The 17,830-nt window shown below is 37.9% G+C and overlaps 1 long non-coding RNA gene across 6 annotated transcripts; it reads left to right on the top strand.

Annotated features, from left to right (window-relative positions):
• The first annotated feature begins 4,584 nt into the window (after window positions 1-4,584).
• LOC110898328 lies at window positions 4,585-16,319 on the top strand. Of its 6 annotated transcripts, XR_004877319.1 has the most exons (7): window positions 4,585-5,536; window positions 5,642-6,298; window positions 7,327-7,414; window positions 8,307-12,056; window positions 12,162-12,826; window positions 13,855-13,942; window positions 14,816-16,319. It is a non-coding gene; the product is annotated as an uncharacterized LOC110898328 (long non-coding RNA). The 6 variants fall into 6 exon arrangements; XR_004877320.1 differs by lacking the exon at window positions 8,307-12,056; XR_004877317.1 differs by having other exon boundaries at window positions 8,307-12,826.
• Window positions 16,320-17,830: the final 1,511 nt, after the last annotated feature.

Here is a 17,830-nt window from a genome sequence, read left to right as displayed (position 1 = left end):
TCTTAACCAGTCCCACCCCCACTGGAGAAACCCATCTCGATTGCTACAAAATTCTGCCACAGACCCGGTTTTACTTGCAGAAATTCTATATAACTCAGGAAACAGATCCTTTAGTTTTCCATTCTCATGCCAGCGATCCGACCAGAAGTGTGTATTACGTCCGTCTCCTATAATTACACGAAAATAATCTTCCATGTCGATATTAACTTTCAGCAACATCTCCTTCACTCCATAAATATCCTTCCAAACACCAGGGATGGATTTCTTCACAGGAATGAACAATTTCGTGGTTCTTGACTCGTGGATCGCTCGAACAACCAAAGCCCATAGCTGGTCCGGTTCATTCTTATATCGCCACCACCATTTACTTAACATGGCAAGGTTAAAATCATTGATCCCACCGACCCCGACACCTCCTAGAGTCTTTGGTTTCATAAAACACTCCCACCTTACCCACCGCATCTTTTGAGCTTGGCCCGTTTTACCCCACACGAAGTCTCGCCTGATTCCTTCAAGTTGTTTTATAATGCATTTTGGGGCTGGAAATAAAGACAAGAAATATGAGGGCAGACTACCGAGGACAGATTTAGCCAATGTCACCCTACCAGCTAGCGACAAGTGTCTAGCTTTCCACCCCGACAATTTCTTCTTAAACTTTTCCACGATCGGTCTCCAGAAGATGCTTCTCTTCATATTTGCTCCTATAGGGATCCCCAAGTAATTAAATGGGAATTTCCCTGTCTCACAGTTAAGCACCCGAGCAAGTCTAGCAACTTCCGTCTCATCCACCCCAACCCCAAAGAGATGGCACTTCTTTTCATTAACTTTGAGACCTGATACAAGAAACAAGCATCTTAGAAGTCGTTTTAGGCTCACCGCGTTGTGGTCAGACCATTCTCCAATGAAAAGAACGTCATCGGCATAGCAGAGGTGCGATAGGACCGGCCCGTCATTAGGAAGTTTAACACCGTGAAAAAGGCCTAGCTTAACTGCTTTGTTAACGAACATAACTAGGACTTCCAAGGCAAGAATAAATAGAAAAGGAGAGATGGGGTCTCCTTGCCTTAAACCTCGTTTGTATTGGAATTCATTAGACGGCGATCCATTAACGAGAACCGAGCCCCTCCCCGATTTCAGGCAGCCACTAATCCACTTCACCCATTTATCCGGAAAACCCAAATACTCCATGACTTTAAACAAGAATTTCCAGTTTAAAGAATCATACGCCCGTTGGAAATCAACTTTGAATATCATCATCTTACATTTGTTAAAATGTACTGGTTAAAATGCATGAGGTTGGTTTTCAAAGATACAGTTAATAATTAATGTAAGTTTTATCATCATTATAATTTAATTAAAGTTACTATTCTTCAATTTATCTTCACATTTTGTTATTTTCTAAAGAAGCAATTATACAGATAGTTTACGTGGTTTACCCATAATAAAAATAATTTGATATACTAAACAATAAAATAATATATCTTTAAAAACCTTGTTTATTATACGGGTTTAATAAATTTAATTTTATATGTTAGATAATAAAAAAGTTATATCTTTAAAAACCCAGTGTATTTTACGAATTGAATAAATACAATTTTATATACCAAATAATAAAAAAATTATATATTTAAAAATCGTGTATATTACACGGGTTTTGTATATTAAATAATAAAAAAAAGTTATATCCTCAAAAACCTGGTTGGTTAAATAAATGTAATTTTGAATGCTAAATAATAACAAAGTTATATATTAAAAAAATCATGTATTGCACGGTTGAGTAAATCTAATTTTATATATTAAATAATAAAAAAGTAGTATCTTTAAAAACCCAAATAAATATATTTTTGTATAGTAAATAAAAAAATTATGTCTTTAAAAACCCAATGTTGCACAAATAAATCTAATTACATACTAAATAATAAAAAAAAGTTGTATCTTTACAAAAAAAAAAAAAAAAAAAAAAAAAAAAACCCTAAGGCATATACTTGATTCTTTCTGAAACTTTCAAATTAATATTTATGTATGATAAAAGTCCATATTTAGTTAAACTTGAGCCAACGAATAAAATTGATAAATGAAGTGCACGTAAATTCTATAATGCTAACTTAATTCACAATTTCAAATACAAAACTGGACTCAAATTATACCCGTCCAAATTGATGTACACTATTGACATTTAATATTGTAGTTATTATTATATGATAAAGCTAGATATCAAAATATTATATTATCTTCTGTTTAAATTTATATTAAATTCAATTGTATAATTGAATATAGATATAGATAATATTTCAAGTAAATTATCTCCTATGCAATTTTATAATTATCTTTTAATTAAAATTGGCAGAAAAAATAAAAAAAAAGTAGATGACTCTAATGAATGACGTGTGTCCTTAATTGGTTAGTATAGATTTTATGCACATTTTTTCAGAAATTACACCTTTCACATGTGAATCCGAAAAAAGTGACATATTTGATTCTCGGCCACAGATTGGAGATTTTGGATGTAAAAAATTCATTACAAGGCCTATGGGTCATGATGGGTGATTTTAATGAGGTTAGAGATGCAAGTGAACGCCTAAACTCGGAGTTCGTTGAAAGTAATGCTGACGCGTTTAACCATTTTATCCTCTCAGCCGGATTGGTGTAGTATAATATGGGTGGGGGTAATTACACATATATCTCCGATAATGGGAAAAAGTTGAGCAAACTAGATCGGTTCCTCGTATGTTTGGGTTTCAGGGAACAATGGCCAAATGCTACGGTGCTTGCATTGGATAGGGTTGCGTCGGATCATCGCCCAATTGTCTTATCTACAGTCCAATCGGATTTTGGGCATATTCCATTTAGATTCTTTAATTCGTGGTTCGAGCTTCCTGGTTTCTATGATTTCGTGCTTCAAATGTGTGGTGCCTTCTCGTTCTCGGGTCCGGAAGACTTGGCACTAGCAATAAAATTAAGGTGGTTAAAAAATAAGATTAAAGCTTGGTTGAAAGTCGAAAAAGAAAACAGACAGGGTCTTTATGATAGGAAAAAAAGGAGGTTGGCTAACATCGAAAATTTGGCAGAAGAAAGAATGTTGGTGGAAGAGGAATTGGCTGAGAGAGCCGATTGTAGAAATTATATGGCTAATTTTGACAGATTGAAGCAGTTAGATTTGAGACAAAAATCTAGATCCAAGTGGGCTATTGAGGGTGACGAAAATTCAGCTTTTTTCCACCAAGTTTTGAATTCAAACATTAGCACGAATCGGTTGAACGGGTTAATGGTCGATGGTGTTTGGATTACGAATCCTGTGGCTATTAAGGAATCCTTGTTCGAGTTCTTCTCTCAACAGTTTTCGGAACCAATGAACATCAGACCGGAATTGGTATGTCCGAATCTGGCATCCATATCGGACATCGAGGCTGTTATGTTGGAGAGTCCATTCACAGTGGGGGAAATTAAAGCAGCTGTATGGGATTGTGATGGGGATCGTGCACCAGGACCAGATGGTTTTAATTTTAAGTTCATGAAGAGGTGTTGGGGTGCAGTCCGGGATGATTTGGTTAAGTTGTTCAACAATTCTATGACACGGGTTCTTCAAATTCGAGTTGTACCTCCTCTTTTATAGCTTTGATTCCAAAAGTAAAAGATCCGGTGAGCCCAAAAGATTTCAGGCATATAAGCCTTATCGGTGTTATCAACAAAGTTATATCAAAGGTTCTTGTTAATCGACTTAAAGGTGTGGTGGGGGGATTGATTTCTGAGCGACAATCGACGTTCCTGGCAGGTAGAAATATTATGGATGGGCCACTCATCCTCAGTGAAGTTTACAGTTGGTTAAAAAAGTCTAAGCGTAGTGCAATATTCTTTAAAGTGGATATTAATAAGACGAATGATTCTATGAACTGGGCTTTTCTCGATTCGATCATGCTCAGATGAATTTTCCGAACAAGTGGCGGTCATGGGTGATGGCGACTTTGTACTCTGCAAAAGCTTCAGTGTTGGTAAATGGATCACCAACCCGAGAACTTGTATGTTCACGGGGGCTCCGACAGGGTGATCCTTTATCACCATTCTTATTTGTAATTGTAATGGAGGCTCTCACTGGTATTATGAAGAAAGCAACTTTGGTTGGTTTGTTTAATGGGATCAAAGTAACGAATGAGGGGCCGTCTTTGTCTCATTTGATATATGCAGACGATGTAATGTTTCGTGGGGAATGGTCTTTATCAAATGTTAATAATTTGTGGCGGATTCTGAGGTGTTTTCACCTTGTCTCTGGTTTAAAAGTTAATCTAGCTAAGTGTAGCATTTTCGGAGTAGGAGTTGATGAGGAGGCAGTCCAAGAGATGGCATACATTCTGAGATGTAGACAATGTACGTTCCCTTTTAAGCATCTCGGTTTATTGGTTGGTGCAAACATGAACTTGGCTAGGAATTGGAAACCAGTGATTGATACATTTAAAAGTAGGCTATCAATTTGGAAAGCAAAAACATTGTCATACGGCGGGAGAATCACTTTAATTAAATCAGTTTTGAATGCGCTACCAACATATTATCTATCCTTGTTCAAAGCACCGTTGAAAGTCATAGATGTGACAACCCGTAATTAACGGCTTCTAATTACGCGATTATCAAACGTTTAAGGCGATAATAAATAGTGTTTAAGGCACTAACTTAATTAGGCTTTTGGAATGCCTAGGAACGTCTATTTGACCTTACAGTGCGCATACGGTGATTTTCGGGAAACTTGCTGAGCGTCAAACGCTAACTAACTGACACCGTACAAAATATTGACAACGCCGACTAATATTAAATTTTTACGATATATTTAGCTCCGCAATTTAATTTCAATAAGTGTAGTCGAAACCAGATCGAAAAAAAAAACGGATTTAACGGCGAACGATGCAATTTTTCGCGATTTTTACCGTTAACGACGAACGAACGCGCGAACGCAATTACTGACACTAAATTTCGTTTCTTGATTTTGTATCAATAATTTACGACATTTTTTTTTAGAAAAACGGGTGTTGAAAACGGGTTTCGTAGGAATTACGGGCCACACAAGACGCGATATTGGGCTTGTGGGCCTTGGGCCCAAGCCCAAAGCCCACCAACATAACCCTAGTATAAATTAGAAGTGAACCCTAGTTCCACTTCATACTCATCAGCCGCTATATGTTGCCTTTCCCTCATTCTCTCAAAACCCTATCTCCATCTTCTTAAGACAAACAAAATTTGCATCATTTCTGCTTCCTCCCTCTCGACTTATACATCAGCCACACACAAAGCCCTAACCCCATCTCAAATTCTTCCTCAAAGATGCATCAGACTCAAACAATCACCCTCTCATCTCTCTCACCCGTCCAGTAAACACGAAACGGCGCTGGTTATCGGTCGAATCTCCGGTCGATCGACTTCACCGGCAGGACACCCCCACACGCACCCCCTGTTAATTAAGTCTGGCAGCAATCGCAGCGCCGCCGTTGCGGCGGCGGTGGTGGAGGTGGCGTCTTGATTCTGCTCCGACAAACCTACGACAATGACTCCGGTAAGCTTGTGTCTCCCAGTCTTCCTCATCTCAGTTCCGTTTAAGTTCTCCATCTACAAACATGATGATATTTTTTTAGCATAATCTTGTTGATATCTCAAACAGAGAACAAAGGGAGAAGGAGATCGAGAGAGAGAGAGAGAGAACTGAGAAGACGAGAAAAGTGAATGAGTGAAACGAGAGAAATGGTAACGGCAACTTACCGGCAACGGGCTGTCTCTCGGACGGCGGCAAAGAGCGACGACGGCCGTGGTGGTGTTCATCAGGTGAGATTTTATTCGGATTCAGGGCAGCCACGGTTCGATTATGGTTCAGTTCTGCTGAGGTGTTTCGGCTCGTATGCGGATTGATTGGTTGTTTCGGGTCAAGTATGGTTCGGGTTCAGATTCACTCTTGGTTGGTTTGAGATACAAGAAGATGAGAGTGGTAACTCAGTTCAGTTTTGGTTTGTTTCGGGTCAACAAGCCAACAACAGCCCACGGACCCGGTTCGGGTCAACAGTAAAAGCACGGTCGGTTTGGGTCACACGGTTCACACATCGGTTCAGTTTCACAGCACCGGTCGATAGGTCAGCCCCGGTTCGATACCAACTCAGTTTTGTTCATTTAATTCTAATTCCATTTCTGATGTTAATTTCTTTGTTGAAATGGAAGTTAGTAATGGTGGTGTTTCACGTTTCGCCTCGGGTACCGGGATGACTCAGTCAACACCCGGTCAACTCAGTTCAACAACAGTCAACGGCCGGTCAACACGAAGGACCCGGTAAACTTTTAAGCGTAGCGAATTAGTTTACGTTAGTTTAGATATTTTTTTTAGTCTACGCGACCGAGCTCGAACCGAATGCATTTAGTGATTTGATTTCATTTTTTTGGGGCATTTAATGAAAAGTTTATATATTATGGTTGAAATATTGTTGAATCTTGAAAAATATATCGACACTCGACTGTCGGGATCGCCCAAAAACAGAGGAAACTCTGTCCGTTTTTCATAAAATCTGTTATACGAAACATTTATAATTCATAACCGACGTCTATCGAAAGTTAAAGCATATATATATATATATATATACATACATACATACTTATACATATATATTTTTAGAATAAACATGAAAGTATATTCATTTTGACGACGATTACGAAACCGATACCTATTTAAAACAAACATAACTCTTATAGTTATTACAGACATAGATGTTCCGAACACTTTCTACAAGATAGATATAATGTTATATTTATTCCGAGTATCGATATTTCCGAACGTTTTTACAAACAAATATAATCGTTTATATTTACTCGGAACGTCGTTAACTCGTATAGGTTTATACAATAAATATAATAACTTATATTTGTTTCAAACTTCTAAACGAAGTACGACACCTTTTCGAAAGATGTTAACAAACGATATTTTATTGATTCGATAACAACGAGCCCATATAATTATATGCATATACATTTATTTACTTCCATCCTACGAAAACTACAACGGTATTTTACCGCCTCACATACGACATATCGCATACGTACCATTTTATTTACGTATTTCTATTTGGGACAACTAACACGACTACGTGAATATATTTATATTTATATATCCTAAATCACTCGAAAACTAAGTCGATCTCGAGACTTAGTTTTATCCCGATTATGAACAGGATCAAATAACCATTGATTGGTTATTCTAAGTCAAGATAACACTACTTTAGAGTCGTTTAGTTCACGACTCGGTAGAGCTCGGACACGTAGTTTAACTACGTTTTTTATTAGAAACTTATAGTTATTCCTTCGTAGGAATGTCGTAGTTGCACGCTAGCTACTTCACGTTTTTGGAACGACACTTCGGAAACACACTAAGCTAGCTTTGCACAGGGATATCCAGGTGAGTTCATAACCCCCACTTTTTACTATTTTACATTTTTATAAATGTTTTCGGGGGTGGAAAGACATGCAAGTTTTGCAAAAATAAACAACTTTTCGATGAACGAAAACTCATATTTATAACCCGTGTTGCGAATGAATTTCAAGGAACTTAAATGGTTTACGAATGATTTCGATCAAACATACCGGTTTTACAAATTTGATTCACATATTACGAAACGTGCATGATTTTCTAATGGGTACGGGCGACACAATCGAGGTGATTCGACACAGTCGAGGGGATTCGACACAGTCGAGGGGATTCGACACAATCGAGGTTATTCGACACAGTCGAGGTGATTCACACAGTCGAGGTGATTCGACACAATCGAGGTTATTCGACACAGTCGACGTGATTCACACAGTCGAGGTGATTCGACACAGTCGAGGTGATTCGACACTAAAAACCGTCTACACAGGTTGAGTACTTCCTATGTCGCCGCATACGTTAATGTCCTCGCGAAACATTAACGATCAACCTGTTCATAGACGCTTTACATACCCATTTACAACACTAAAACTTTCATGTATTCATAAGATTCATTTGATGGAAACTCACAAATACATGAATTACAAACTTTGGTAACGTTTTTCAAGTTATACCTAAGTAAGAGGAAGCGCTGATCCTGCTTGCAAAGGTTCGTTTGGGCTTGGCCCATTCTCTCTCGTGCAATGCACAAAGACTCTCATGGGCTAGACTCACAGTTTTCATATATCATGCCAAGAAAATGATTTTACTCTATTTTCTCAGCAACTTTAAAACCGGTTATCAAAAAGATTTATTTTAAATCTTTTCAAAACAAACTATGAACTCGCTCAACTTTATGTTGACTTTTTCGCATGTTCTTTCTCAGGTTACATTGTCAAAACTACGGAACGGTTGGAATAGAAGAACCCACGGGATTTCGAGTAATTAGCGGGCGTTCATTTTTTAGAAGTCTTAGCTTTTTGCTTCCGCTGTGCAATGAAGATACCGGTCCAGTCACACCAGCTCTGATATTTCGGGGTGTGACAGATTGGTATCAGAGCTATAGGTTACAGCGAATTAGGTTTCTGCAGAGATACCTAGGCTTTAACCTCACTATTCTTTGGGGACTTAGATATCAAGAATTGAACACATACAGAACGCCTAAGACTCGAATATGGGTTCCAACCGTTGCCAAGAACAGTGAGTCAACTGTTTTGATTTTAAACATGCACAAGAGTTGTGTTTGATACACGATACACGAAGCAAATTCATACATTAAGCAAAACTTTGAGAGTTTTGGATAACATGCACTAAGGACCTTTGGAAAGCTTATATCGAAACTAATTAAAGGTCCTCACTTAGAAACCGTGACTAACTACTCGGGCAAACGCCATTATATTATGTCGTCTATGCTATCCTACGTACCCGAGCAGGTAACCTAAGCGGAACGAAACGCCAGTGCACACGAATACATGAAAACTCAAATTATACGTTAACGGATGTCGGAGCACATCACATTCTACGCAGAACGGAACGCTAGTGCGCACGTATACATGAAACTTAAACTATATGTCAGTGGACGTCAGAGAATATCACACACGACTTTCGAGACAAGGCCTTGGGAAAACATGATTGGGCACGACAACAATGATGCTAATTCTGTCAGCGAGGGAATTACTTATTGAAATGCGGCAATTTACCACGTGATCTTGCAAATGGCACGAGTCATGCTGAGGTACGTTAAAACAAGATTTCACAACAGTCGATATTTAGTCTGAAGAGTCTCACGATTGTTGGCACTGCAAAAGAAATCACACGTCTTCGCATTCCCCCTACTTCATTTATGACAATTATGCTATGTACGACATTCCATGGTAATGTCATCTAACAACCGGTCATTACACGAAATTCCAGGTAAAGTCCTTAAAATTTCTTTTATTGAATTTCCGACTTTTGCATCTAGTGAGTAGATTTTTTTTTTTTTTACATCTCTACTTCTCCCTAATGGTCAGTGCATCATGAAGATTTTATTTCATGATAGCGAAACACTCATATTTCTTGACAAATTCATACGCTACACATGCATTATTTGTTACGCATGTGGTTTCACTTCGAATGGTTGTTTTGTCAACATTTCATAAATCATTTCGCTATACTAAATCTTTGCATTGTATTCTAGACGACCCGTATTATTGCAAAATGTTGACTCCTTGTTATCGAGTCAACGGATTTCTTCGAAAACTCATTTTCTTTTGAGTGGCATACATGGTTTTTCGTTGTGGCCATGTCGAAACTTTTTATTGATACATGAATTCATTGTTGGTTAATGTTTCAACCAAGTTCAATTGATTGAACTTGCTCGTAATACGTATGCAATTTAAGATTCCATATGATGGATTGAGGCCATCATATTCGAAATAATCCCAACAAGCACTTCATTTGTTTTGAACTATAACATGCTTGTTTGGTCTTTGACTTTATTGAATCGTTTCTTTGATCACGATCACCTTGTGGTGGCGTTTTCACAAATTCGAAGCTTGCGCTAATCCCGTTTACACAGTACGGATTTAATTATTTATCTATTTGTTTATTGATATTAAATCCGCTTTGTTGATTTATCATATTAAAGCAATCTTAATACAATCGTGTGTTAAGATAATGGTACACAAATTCATTTCGTATTTCGGTGTACCTCTTAACGGTTCTTTCAGCATCGATCGAACATTTTGTTATATTCATTGGTTTTTCATTTTCGATCAAAAACATTATTTCCTTGTTTCATTTTCAATTGAAAATCCCATGAGATTTGTTTGAACCGAATATTCAGATCTACTTCATTGAAACTTTCATCAGATTTCAAACACGGTGAACTTGTTCAGTCACCGCTATTATTGAATTATTTCACTCACTACGACACCTTGTGGCGTCGGTATAAACTTGTAGCTTGTGCTAATCATGATCGAGCGTTCATGCAAAACATGGTGATGCTTGTTCAGTCACCGCTATTATTGAATTATTTCACTCACTACGACACCTTGTGGCGTCGGTATAAACTTGTAGCTTGTGCTAATCACGATCAACCGTTTCATGCAAAACTATATATATTCTTTTCTTTTGACACATCATTTAAGTAGTCTTAATGCAACTATGTATTACGACGATGATACACCAGGTTCGTTTGTATTTCATTTCGGTGTATCCTTGCAACTCAACAATGTCAACACCATGATTTTATCTTATTCATTTATTGGTTCGATAGTTGACAAATCATTTTTATGATTCTATTTATTTGAGTTTCATCTATACAACAACCAACACAAGGTTCCGTTGGTAGTATATCTTTTGTTTCAAAAAAAATTGATTTGCATATTGTGAACGTTCATTTGGAATTCTATTGGTAGAAGCTCATCTCTTGTTGGACCCCCGTAAACTTAGTCACATTGGTGATAGTATCACTATGCTTCGTTCACTTGACATCGATTTCTGGAACAAACTCATTTGAACCGTTGGGTTCTTATTGATGCAAAATGTCCTTACAATTATGCAATCTGAATAAGTCTTGATTCAACTACGTGGTCATTAACTTTGGCATTGTTCGGACTTACCTAGGAACGACACAACTCCGAGGAGATAACATAGTCTAAATTTCGAGGACGAAATTTATGTAACAGGGGGAGAATGTGACAACCCGTAATTAACGGCTTCTAATTACGCGATTATCAAACGTTTAAGGCGATAATAAATAGTGTTTAAGGCACTAACTTAATTAGGCTTTTGGAATGCCTAGGAACGTCTATTTGACCTTACAGTGCGCATACGGTGATTTTCGGGAAACTTGCTGAGCGTCAAACGCTAACTAACTGACACCGTACAAAATATTGACAACGCCGACTAATATTAAATTTTTACGATATATTTAGCTCCGCAATTTAATTTCAATAAGTGTAGTCGAAACCAGATCGAAAAAAAAAACGGATTTAACGGCGAACGATGCAATTTTTCGCGATTTTTACCGTTAACGACGAACGAACGCGCGAACGCAATTACTGACACTAAATTTCGTTTCTTGATTTTGTATCAATAATTTACGACATTTTTTTTTAGAAAAACGGGTGTTGAAAACGGGTTTCGTAGGAATTACGGGCCACACAAGACGCGATATTGGGCTTGTGGGCCTTGGGCCCAAGCCCAAAGCCCACCAACATAACCCTAGTATAAATTAGAAGTGAACCCTAGTTCCACTTCATACTCATCAGCCGCTATATGTTGCCTTTCCCTCATTCTCTCAAAACCCTATCTCCATCTTCTTAAGACAAACAAAATTTGCATCATTTCTGCTTCCTCCCTCTCGACTTATACATCAGCCACACACAAAGCCCTAACCCCATCTCAAATTCTTCCTCAAAGATGCATCAGACTCAAACAATCACCCTCTCATCTCTCTCACCCGTCCAGTAAACACGAAACGGCGCTGGTTATCGGTCGAATCTCCGGTCGATCGACTTCACCGGCAGGACACCCCCACACGCACCCCCTGTTAATTAAGTCTGGCAGCAATCGCAGCGCCGCCGTTGCGGCGACGGTGGTGGAGGTGGCGTCTTGATTCTGCTCCGACAAACCTACGACAATGACTCCGGTAAGCTTGTGTCTCCCAGTCTTCCTCATCTCAGTTCCGTTTAAGTTCTCCATCTACAAACATGATGATATTTTTTTAGCATAATCTTGTTGATATCTCAAACAGAGAACAAAGGGAGAAGGAGATCGAGAGAGAGAGAGAGAGAGAGAGAAAACTGAGAAGACGAGAAAAGTGAATGAGTGAAACGAGAGAAATGGTAACGGCAACTTACCGGCAACGGGCTGTCTCTCGGACGGCGGCAAAGAGCGACGACGGCCGTGGTGGTGTTCATCAGGTGAGATTTTATTCGGATTCAGGGCAGCCACGGTTCGATTATGGTTCAGTTCTGCTGAGGTGTTTCGGCTCGTATGCGGATTGATTGGTTGTTTCGGGTCAAGTATGGTTCGGGTTCAGATTCACTCTTGGTTGGTTTGAGATACAAGAAGATGAGAGTGGTAACTCAGTTCAGTTTTGGTTTGTTTCGGGTCAACAAGCGAACAACAGCCCACGGACCCGGTTCGGGTCAACAGTAAAAGCACGGTCGGTTTGGGTCACACGGTTCACACATCGGTTCAGTTTCACAGCACCGGTCGATAGGTCAGCCCCGGTTCGATACCAACTCAGTTTTGTTCATTTAATTCTAATTCCATTTCTGATGTTAATTTCTTTGTTGAAATGGAAGTTAGTAATGGTGGTGTTTCACGTTTCGCCTCGGGTACCGGGATGACTCAGTCAACACCCGGTCAACTCAGTTCAACAACAGTCAACGGCCGGTCAACACGAAGGACCCGGTAAACTTTTAAGCGTAGCGAATTAGTTTACGTTAGTTTAGATATTTTTTTTAGTCTACGCGACCGAGCTCGAACCGAATGCATTTAGTGATTTGATTTCATTTTTTTGGGGCATTTAATGAAAAGTTTATATATTATGGTTGAAATATTGTTGAATCTTGAAAAATATATCGACACTCGACTGTCGGGATCGCCCAAAAACAGAGGAAACTCTGTCCGTTTTTCATAAAATCTGTTATACGAAACATTTATAATTCATAACCGACGTCTATCGAAAGTTAAAGCATATATATATATATATATATACATACATACATACTTATACATATATATTTTTAGAATAAACATGAAAGTATATTCATTTTGACGACGATTACGAAACCGATACCTATTTAAAACAAACATAACTCTTATAGTTATTACAGACATAGATGTTCCGAACACTTTCTACAAGATAGATATAATGTTATATTTATTCCGAGTATCGATATTTCCGAACGTTTTTACAAACAAATATAATCGTTTATATTTACTCGGAACGTCGTTAACTCGTATAGGTTTATACAATAAATATAATAACTTATATTTGTTTCAAACTTCTAAACGAAGTACGACACCTTTTCGAAAGATGTTAACAAACGATATTTTATTGATTCGATAACAACGAGCCCATATAATTATATGCATATACATTTATTTACTTCCATCCTACGAAAACTACAACGGTATTTTACCGCCTCACATACGACATATCGCATACGTACCATTTTATTTACGTATTTCTATTTGGGACAACTAACACGACTACGTGAATATATTTATATTTATATATCCTAAATCACTCGAAAACTAAGTCGATCTCGAGACTTAGTTTTATCCCGATTATGAACAGGATCAAATAACCATTGATTGGTTATTCTAAGTCAAGATAACACTACTTTAGAGTCGTTTAGTTCACGACTCGGTAGAGCTCGGACACGTAGTTTAACTACGTTTTTTATTAGAAACTTATAGTTATTCCTTCGTAGGAATGTCGTAGTTGCACGCTAGCTACTTCACGTTTTTGGAACGACACTTCGGAAACACACTAAGCTAGCTTTGCACAGGGATATCCAGGTGAGTTCATAACCCCCACTTTTTACTATTTTACATTTTTATAAATGTTTTCGGGGGTGGAAAGACATGCAAGTTTTGCAAAAATAAACAACTTTTCGATGAACGAAAACTCATATTTATAACCCGTGTTGCGAATGAATTTCAAGGAACTTAAATGGTTTACGAATGATTTCGATCAAACATACCGGTTTTACAAATTTGATTCACATATTACGAAACGTGCATGATTTTCTAATGGGTACGGGCGACACAATCGAGGTGATTCGACACAGTCGAGGGGATTCGACACAGTCGAGGGGATTCGACACAGTCGAGGTTATTCGACACAGTCGAGGTGATTCACACAGTCGAGGTGATTCGACACAATCGAGGTTATTCGACACAGTCGACGTGATTCACACAGTCGAGGTGATTCGACACTAAAAACCGTCTACACAGGTTGAGTACTTCCTATGTCGCCGCATACGTTAATGTCCTCGCGAAACATTAACGATCAACCTGTTCATAGACGCTTTACATACCCATTTACAACACTAAAACTTTCATGTATTCATAAGATTCATTTGATGGAAACTCACAAATACATGAATTACAAACTTTGGTAACGTTTTTCAAGTTATACCTAAGTAAGAGGAAGCGCTGATCCTGCTTGCAAAGGTTCGTTTGGGCTTGGCCCATTCTCTCTCGTGCAATGCACAAAGGCTCTCGTGGGCTAGACTCACAGTTTTCATATATCATGCCAAGAAAATGATTTTACTATATTTTCTCAGCAACTTTAAAACCGGTTATCAAAAAGATTTATTTTAAATCTTTTCAAAACAAACTATGAACTCGCTCAACTTTATGTTGAATTTTTCGCATGTTCTTTCTCAGGTTACATTGTCAAAACTACGGAACGGTTGGAATAGAAGAACCCACGGGATTTCGAGTAATTAGCGGGCGTTCATTTTTTAGAAGTCTTAGCTTTTTGCTTCCGCTGTGCAATGAAGATACCGGTCCAGTCACGCCAGCTCTGATATTTCGGGGTGTGACAATAGACGCTTTGGATAAGATTCATAGAGTTTTCTTTTGGGGTGGCTCGGAAGAGAAAGCCAAAATGAACTGGGTAGCGTGAGATAGAACAATCGCACCTATTGAATATGGGGGCTTGGGATTCGGTTCGCTTAGGGACACTAATTTAGCTATGTTAGCAAAGTGGTGGTGGAGGTTTAAATCGGAGAAAACGGGTTTTTGGCAAAGGGTTGTTTGGGCTATCCATCATAATTCAAGGAAATGGAATGACATCCCGGTAAAGATTTCAGTTGCAGGACCTTGGAGAAGTATATATAGTATTTGGCAGCCTTTATTAGCTACGGGTATTGACATTAAAAACGCTTTTTCAGCAATGGTGGGAAATGGTAAAGATATACAGATTTGGTTAGATATCTGGATCGATCCAGAACCTTTATACTTAAAGTTCCCGGCCCTGTTTAAGGAGTAGAGATTCAAAGAATGCTTGGTTGCGGATAGATGGGTCAGCAGCGATACCGGCCCAGCTTGGAATTGGGCCTGGTCTCGGCCAGTCCTCCGCCCAGATATACTCGATCAGTTGCAGCAATTGTTGTCTCTTATAAATTGCAGCCCCATGTCTACAGCTTCGGACAAGTGGAAATGGAGATTTGAAGTGGATGGTGTATTCTCTGTTGCAAGCATTAAAAACATTTTATGCTCAGCGGGTCGTGTCCGTCCTGAAAACGTCTTCGAATGGAACAACTGGGTCCCAAAGAAGGTTTGTATTGTAGCCTGGAGGGTAGAGATGGAGAGACTACCGACTAAGAGTGCGTTGGCTAGACGGAATGTACCGATTCCGAACCAATCATGCGTTTTTTGTGGCGTGTATGTAGAATCATGCGATCACGTATTTGTGTCGTGTCACTTTGCACAAATGGTATGGCAGAATCTGGCGGGATGGCTTAGGATGCAACCGATTATAGCCTTCGGAATCCAGGATCTTCTCACCCTTCACGGCTCATCCTCGGGCTCAAGGAGAAAGAAAGCTATTCTTGCTATAATTCTGGTGGCCTTTTGGTGTATATGGAAGACGAGGAACGAAATAGTATTTCGGCAAGTGGTCCCAAACTTTGCGAGAACTCTTGATGAGATAAAATCGATGGCATTTTTATGGATCAAGAATCGGTCAAAAGCAAATTCGTCGACATGGGAGGAATGGAGTCGTTTTAATTTATAAGTTATGTAATGATGTAATAGTATTTGGTTTGGAGTCTTGGTGTAAACCGTTGTATATTTGGCGTGTAACATTTTGTTACTATGAATAAAATTTTTCTGTCCGCCGTTAAAAAAAAAAAAAAAAAAAAAAAAAAAGATCGGATTATCTTTTGTGTTAAATAACTTGTTTTTGAACAATTAAAACAATCACATGAAATATACAATGAATTAAATGCTACTTTGTCATTATAATCATCATATCCCTCATTTAGCTCTATTTAAATTTAAAGTAAATAATATTAAATGTCTTCAATATGATATTATTTAAAGTAAATTATATTAAATGTCTTCAATATGATATAAATCAAACAAATGAGTAGTTATCCTAAAGACAACCAAGACAATGTCCGGTCTCTATCTCCTTGTTGCTCTCTTCTTCGTCCCGACCAATTCATATGTTTATGCAACTAATGCTTCTGAAAATTGTTTTCTTACTTCTAAATGGCATATGATCGTTACTAGTAACCTCCCTAGTGATGTCAAAATTTTTCTCCAAGGAGACGATATGGAGCAAAATCTTGTCCTTTCTTTTGGGAATGGTTATGGTTGGTACTTTTGCGATTCGGGTCGTGCTTATACCGGCAAGTTCACTTGGGGTTCAAAGAATACAACTTTGGATTTGTATAATAAGCATATCAACAAAATATGCTACCATTATAGATTCGTAATGGGTACACAACATTGTTACTGGTTAATTAGATCAGAAGGGTTTTATGTATCTCGGCGTAACTCGCCGTTTCCTAATTCTGATTGGCATTTTGAATATAAGTGGTAATGTCAAATAAAAATAATAAAGTTTCTTCTAAACATTTTACTATGTATGTGTTGTATTATTTCTGTGTTTGTTTGTTGTTGATGTATTCTAATTTCTAACGTTTTTAATTGTCATGTTATTTTCATTTAGCTGAATTAACATAGATATACATCTTGATGAATATGAATATTCTTTTCACTAATATTCTATTATTATTTTCTTTTTGTTACTTTAGTATCATTACATTACATTTGCAATAAATATAACCAGATATGTATCTTTATTACATAAAATATAAAAAAGATACATTCTTTACTTTAACAGCACACTTTAATTAAAAAGCAAATACAAACAATTACACAAGAGTTAATAGCTAAAATGGTCCCTGAGGTTTGCTCACTTTTGCCACTTTAGTCCAAAATTCAATTTTTTTAAATCTGGGTCCCTGTGGTTTGCATTTTGTTGCCATTTTAGTCCAAATTTCAAAAAAATCTAATTTTTGTCAGGATTTCTTACTGAATTTTGTCTTTTTTCATGTTTATATCGGTGGGTAAACCCAAATAAGTAAAAGGAACGGATCCAATTTGACAATTTATTTTCATAGCAATGTGATAAATACTATCATTTTTCACCCCGGCCCCCATCAAGTGGCTTTTCCCTAAGTTTGCCTTCATGTTGAAAATGAGACTAAAACATCTCAAATCCGATTGAGATTCAAGATGTTAATTTCAAACCAATTCTCCTTGAAAATGAAATCATCATCATAACATAAGTGTGTTAACATAGGACCCCCATTAGGAAGATTAACCCCATGGAACAATGCCATCCTCACCGCTTTATGCATAATAACTTTAGTTGCCTCCATTGCC

Source organism: Helianthus annuus, chromosome 13 (genome assembly GCF_002127325.2).
Source record: "Helianthus annuus cultivar XRQ/B chromosome 13, HanXRQr2.0-SUNRISE, whole genome shotgun sequence".
NCBI lineage: Eukaryota > Viridiplantae > Streptophyta > Magnoliopsida > Asterales > Asteraceae > Helianthus > Helianthus annuus.
Note: the sequence above shows the minus strand (reverse complement) of the source record. Positions and strands in the feature narration are given on the sequence as shown.